General features: G+C 46.1%; 1 long non-coding RNA gene across 1 annotated transcript; it reads left to right on the forward strand.

The window, feature by feature from the left end:
• The first annotated feature begins 1223 nt into the window (after positions 1-1223).
• On the forward strand, positions 1224-5872 carry LOC140468476 (uncharacterized). Its single transcript, XR_011955662.1, has 3 exons — positions 1224-1325; positions 3962-4044; positions 5776-5872. It is a non-coding gene; the product is annotated as an uncharacterized lncRNA (long non-coding RNA).
• Positions 5873-6558: the final 686 nt, after the last annotated feature.

Genomic DNA, 6558 nt, shown 5'->3' on the forward strand with positions numbered 1-6558 from the left:
TGTTGGTGAAGTTGATGAATTGCTCAACCTCCTCGCAGGAGCACAAGGTGGCGCCAGTGCAGTCATCAATGTAGTGGACTGGGGAGTAATTACGGAAGATCGACTGTTCTATGTAGCCAACAAAGAGACAGGTATAGCTGGGGCCCATACGTGTTTCCATGGCTATCCCTTTGGTCTGGAAGAAGTGGGAGGATTCGAAGGAGAAATTGTTAAAGTGAGGACCAGTTCGGCCAAACGAATGAGAGTGTTGGTGGAAGGGTACTGTTGGGGATGTTGGGAGAGGAAAAAATGGAGGGCTTGGAGGCCCTGGTCATGGCGGATGGAGGTATAGAGGGATTGGATATCCATGTTGAAGATGAGGCATTGGGAGCTGGGGAAACAGAAGTTTTGGAGGAGGTGGAGGGCGTGGGTGGTGTCTCAAACGTATGTGGGGAGTTCCTGGACTGGGGGGATAGGACAGTGTCATGGTAGGTAGAGATGAGTTTAGTGGGGCAGGAGCATGCTGAGACAATGGGTCGGCCAGAGTGGTCAGGCTTGTGGACCTTGGGAAGGAGGTAGAACCGCGCAGTGCGGGGTTCCTGGACTATGAGGTTGGAAGCTGTGGGTGGGAGATCTCCTGAGTTGATGAGGTTCTGTGTGGTCTGGGAGATGAAGGTTTGGTGATGGGGGTGGGGTAATGGTCGAGGGGGCAGTAAGAAGAGGTGTCCTCGAGTTGGCATTTGGCTTCAGCAGTGTCAAGGTCAGTGCGCCAGACTAACACTGCGCCCCCTTTATCTGCTGGCAAAATGGTGAAGTTGGGTTTGGAGCAGAGGGATTGGAGGGCTGCACGTTGTGAGGGTGAGAGGTTGGAGTGGGGGAGGGGGGTAGACAGGTTAAGGCAGCTAATGTCCCGGCGGCAGTTGGAAATGAAAGGTCGAGGGCAGGTAATAGGCCAGCACGGGGTGTCCAGGTGGATGCAGTGTGTTGGAGGTGGGTGAAGGGGTCCTTGGAATGTGGGCAGGAGTCCTGATTGTGAAAGTAATCTTGGACATGGAGGCAACGGAAGAATTGTTTGCCCAGATTATTTTTTCTTGAGTATTTTTGACAGTCAAGAATTCTTTTTTCCAATAAGCAAGTGTATTTTCCATCCATTTCTGATAATCAAATTCTGACCCATTTTCATTACCTGTAATCCATTTTGCATTCCCTGAAACATTAACTTTGTTTCTCCTTCCACAGATACCAGTGATTAATGCCAAAGCCCTGTTGCTTGTGGAGAGGGTGATGTTTGACTTTCTTGTACAGCTGCAGTTTGTGTGGTGAAGGTGCTCCCACAATGTGGTTGGGTAAGAGACATTACAGATTATTCATTACAGCAACAGTGATTATTTGAAGATAATGTCCAAATCAAGAACAGTTTGTAGTTTTATGATCATGCTTATAATTTCACAAAAATGTAATTGAGAACTTTAGAAATAAGGCCATGGATGGAGATTTTAGGACAGGTGACCAAAAGCATTGCCAAAAAGCAGGCTTTGAGGGATTTCTTAAAGGTGAAAAGCAGACCTGTGAGGTTTTGTCTGTAAGTTCCAGACCATGTTGCTTTAGTAACTGTAGAATCAGCTACACAGTTGAAGTAATGAATTAACCAATCGTTGGGAGTCTCGAAGAAAATGGGTTGAGACCTCGATAAAGGATGTGTGGTGCAGGGAGCTAGGGATGATAACAGCCAGGAATCAAATCAAGAATGAGAATTTTAAATTGTTGTTGCTTATGAATAGGAGCCTTTTGACAGATCAACATGTTTGGGGAGAAGTGAGCACGTGGGCGATAGAGCTTTCATTTTTTCTTGAGATTACAGGGAGGTTGAATTTGGGAGGCTGGCCAGGAGTGTGTTTGGATAATTAAGTTTTGAGATGACACACGATGGATGAGAGTTTCAGTATATGAGCTGAGATGAGGGTGGAATCACCTTGATATAGTGGTGTTGGAGTGGGACTGGGCTGTTCCCCTCACCTCACCTCCGGGATTCAGCTGGTTGTCAGGTTGTGAATCAGGGCAGTAACACAATCGGGAGCTGAGTGGCCCTGGTGCAGCCTAAAATGAGTGTCGCTCAGCTGGCTGTTGCTGAGCAGCTGCTGTTTGATAGCCCTGTTGATGACATCTTCCATCACTTTACTGCTGATTGAGTGTGGACTGACAGAGGGAAGTTGCTTGAGTTGGATTTGCCCTGTGTTTTTGTGTTGAATGTTCCACATTGTCGGTCGATGCCAGTGCTGGAGCGGTACGTGACTTGGTGGGTGGCAAGTTCTGGAGCACAATCTATCAGTATTATTGCCAGACTGTTCGCAGGACCCATAGCCTTTACACTACTTAACCATTTCTCGATATTGTTCGAACTAAATTGAACTGGCAGAAAGCTCACATCTGTGAAGTTAGGAACCACTGGGGAAGGCTGACGTGGATCATCCCACTTTGCATTTGGCTGAAAATTACTGCAAATGCTGTCATCTTGTCTTTTGCATGGATGTGTGAAACCCCTCCATCAGTAAGGGTGGGGATATCTGTGGTGCTTCCTGCAAAGAGTTGTTTAATTGTCCATTACCATTCACAACTGGGTGTGGCAGAACTGCAGAGCTCTGATCTGATCCATTGATTGTGGGATCACTTAGCTCAGTTGCTTGCTGCTGATGCTGTTTGATGTGCAGATAGTCCTGCTTGGTAGCTTCACCAGGTTGACACTTCATTTTTATGTCTGTCTGGTGCTGCTCATGGCATGCTGTCCTTTCCTGTCCATTGTGATGGGTGAGTGCAGGATTTACAAACCCATGAGATTACAGATTGTGCTGGAGTACAGTTCTGCTGCTGTTGTTATCCCACAGTGCCTCAGCGAGATCCAGTTTGAGTTCCTACATCTGTCCTATTTAGCACGGTGATAGTACCACTCGGCACAATGGAGGTTTTTCTCAAGTTTAAGGTAAGGCTTTGTCTCCAAAAAGACTGTGGGATGGTCGGTCTTATCGATACTGTCATGGACAGATGTATTTGCTGCTGGTTGATTCATACTGATAAGATGTAGTATGTTTTTTCCCTCTTGCTGGTTCCGTTACCGCCTGCTGCAAACCCAGTTGAGCAGCTATGTCCTTGAGGACCCGACCAGCTCAGTCAGTAATCCTGCTGCTGAGCTACGCTTGGTAGAGGACATTCAAATCCTGTACCCAGAGTAGGCTTGTCACCATCTTATTGCCTCAGTGCTTCCTCCAAGTGTTGTTCAACGTGGAGGAGCACTGATTCATCAGCTGCGGGAGCACGGTACGTGGTAATTAGCAGGAGCCATGTGACTTCCTGGTGTCCAAAGTCAATGCTAAGTACTCCCAAGGCAAATGGTTCCTGTGTGTACACTACTGTGCCATCACCTCTGCCTGGTCTGTCCTGCTGGTGGGACAGGACATATCCAGAGATTTCAGGAGAAAGTGAAGACTGCAGATGCTGGAGATCAGAGTCGAGAGTGTGGTGCTGGAAAAGCACAGCAGGTCAGGCTGATGAAGGGCTTAGGCTCAAAACATCGATTCTCCTGCTCCTCAGATGCTGCCTGACCTGTTGTACTTCTCCATCATCACACTCTATCTAGGGATGGTTATTGTGGTGTCTGGCCATTATCTGTAAGGGGTTACTCTGTGAGTATGACTTTGTCAGGCTGTTCCTTGCCTAGTCTGTGAGACAGCTCGGCACAAAAAAACACAGATGTTAGTGAGCAGGATGTTGCAGAGTCGAGAGGGCTGATTCTGTGGTTGTATTTCCTAATGCCTTGTTAGATGCCGAGTGGTCTATCCAGTTTCATTCCTTTGTTGAGACTTTGCAGTGATTAATACAGTGGGTAGCTTGTTGGCCAACTGTCAGGTTGGCAGGATTTTTTTCGCCTTTGACAATGGTTCCATGGAGATCAGGAGATTCCTAATTCATTATTTTTTCTTGAATTCAGATTCTACCATCTGCCGAGCTGGGATTCGAACAAGGACTTCAGTTGTACATTTTAATATTCTGGATAAAAGTTAAATACATTAGGTTTGTTCATTCATTTTAAATATCACTAACCCTGGTTTTGCTTCTTTGTAAAACACTGTCCATCATCCTGTCTCCTTCATCCTTCCCTCCAACAACAAGAGCAAGGTGCACATTGAGTTTCTCTGTCACTAAGACTGAGACAATCTGATCAGCTGCCTCTGCTGCTTCTCTCCCTCCCACTAGGCCACCGAGACAAGCTGCCTCACATGGTGTTTCTGATTTTTGTCCCAAACTTACATCTTTCTACAGTCTCTTGTCAAGCCTTATCAGAGCTCACCTTGATCTTTTACTAGTCTCGCTAAACTACAGATATTCCAACTCTGTTTCCTCCTCATCACTCCCCCTCCCCAATTCACAGGTATTGTTCCTTGTTCTGTCTGTCTATCTTTTCTGGTTATGTCCTTCTCATCCATTCTGCCAAAAAAACTAATATTTGACCTCACCATCATTTGTAAATCCTGCTCCATCTCCACTCTCCCTTTCATTTCTGAATTCCTTGTATTTGGTGTCTCTCAAGGATCTATCCTTGGTCCCTCCTGTTTCTCACCTACACACTGCCAGGAAGTGACATTGTCCAAAAACACAGTGTGAGGTTTCACATGTACACTGACAATGTCCAGCTCTCCTTCCCCACCATCCCTCTCCATTGCTCCACTGTTGCTCAGTTACCAAACTGCTTATCACATTCCCACTACCCGATTAACTGCAATTTCCTCCAAAGAAACATTGTTACGGTTAAACCCATTACCTTCAGTTGCTATTACAAATTCCTTTCTCTTACTTCTGAGCCCCTCCCTCTCTCTGGGTGCAGTCTGAGATAGAACTAGACTCTTCACAACATTGCTGTCATATCTGTAACCCCAAGGTGACCTTCTGATCAGACATCTATGCAATCACAAACACCAGGAATTCCAATCTCTAAAATGTTGCTTGTCTCCACCTCACCCTAGCTCCATTGCTACTGAAACCCCTTACCCATGTCAGTGTTACCTTAAACTTGATGAATCTGAAATGAACCCTTGATTTCGTGACTGACCCAGAATCTGTTAGCTTTCGTGTTTCCTGCACAAATAACCCCCGATCCCTTTGTGGTGCAGCTTTCTACAGTTTCCACTATGTGAATAGCACTCCGTTCTCTTATTATCCCCTCCAAAATGACCGAGTTCACTTTTTCCCAAATTATACTCCATCTGACAACTTGTTGCCCCTTTCTCCTGTGCATCTCTCTCTCTTCACAATCCTCTTAGAACTTTACAGTTATGCCTTTTCCAGGAGTTCCCCACCCATTCTTCTAAACATTTACTGGGAGCACTGGGCAGTGTGAAGCATGCAGAGTTGCTCTGTTTTTAGAGATACTGTATGGGAGGAGCTTGCTGCCCATTGGTCAGAATGGAGGCAACTTGCCCATCGAGCTGCATGAGCCTTTCACCCCCCATGTCTTTTTTATGAAGCACAGCAGCAGCATGGAAGGAAAGAAAAGGAAGCAAATCCTGCTCTCCATATCTCACTGACTCTTGGAATATTCTGTCCCATGTGTCAAAGATCTGCCCTGTTCAATCACATGAAGTCCCAAGGTGGAAACTCCTAGAAACCCACATAAATTTCCACCTGAACTGACTGCTGACCTCCACAAGGGGTAATGTGTCCAGTCATCCTGGGCCAGGAGGAGGGGATGGTGCGAAGTTTCTAACCTGAACTGACAGTGATGGGTTTTATAAATTTGTATTACAGGATACTACAGGTGGACATTCAGATGGTAATCTCAGTCATTGTAACACCTAACTCTGATTGAATTCGTCAATTCATCAGGACCTGGATATTTACATTGTATGTGAGTATTGTATTCCATCTGAATCCCATTTGCTGCATAAACGTTCTCCTTTGAATCTTCCCAAACCTTTAATGTGTGTCCTGTAATCCTTGTATAATGAGCTGATGGGTGTAAGGTTTATTATTATAACGTGTAACTTTTCTAAACCCCTCTGTCACAGCTTCCCGCAATTGCCTTTGCTACAAGGAGAACACCTCAGTTTCCCCAAACCCTGATTCCCCAATGTCTGTTTGTTCTCTATTCGGCACACATCAGGATTGTGTTGGAACATTCTCCACTTGCCTGCATCAGTGCAGCCCCCAACACTATTAAAGAAAGTGACCATCCTCCAGGACAAAGCACTGTGTCTGAGTGGTGTCCCACCCACTACCTTCAGCATTCCCTCTCCCCATCCCAGAGACACAGTGGCATCACTGTGTAAAAGGTAAAGGCAGCATTGTCCTACCAGACCATAGGGCTGCTCTCTCATTAGGGAGGAAACTGGAGCCCCGGAAGAAACCCATGGAGACACTGGGAGAATGTGCAAGTCCCACAGACTTTGTCCAAAGCTGGAGTCGAACCTGGGGTCCTGGCAACAGTACTAATCACTGAGCCACCGTGCCACCCTAAAAGTGTAATCTGATTCACAACTACCACTTCCTCTGATAGTTCATTCCACACAGAAACCATTGTCTGAACAAAAA

This window comes from Chiloscyllium punctatum, chromosome 47 (assembly GCF_047496795.1).
Source record: "Chiloscyllium punctatum isolate Juve2018m chromosome 47, sChiPun1.3, whole genome shotgun sequence".
Classification (NCBI taxonomy): domain Eukaryota; kingdom Metazoa; phylum Chordata; class Chondrichthyes; order Orectolobiformes; family Hemiscylliidae; genus Chiloscyllium; species Chiloscyllium punctatum.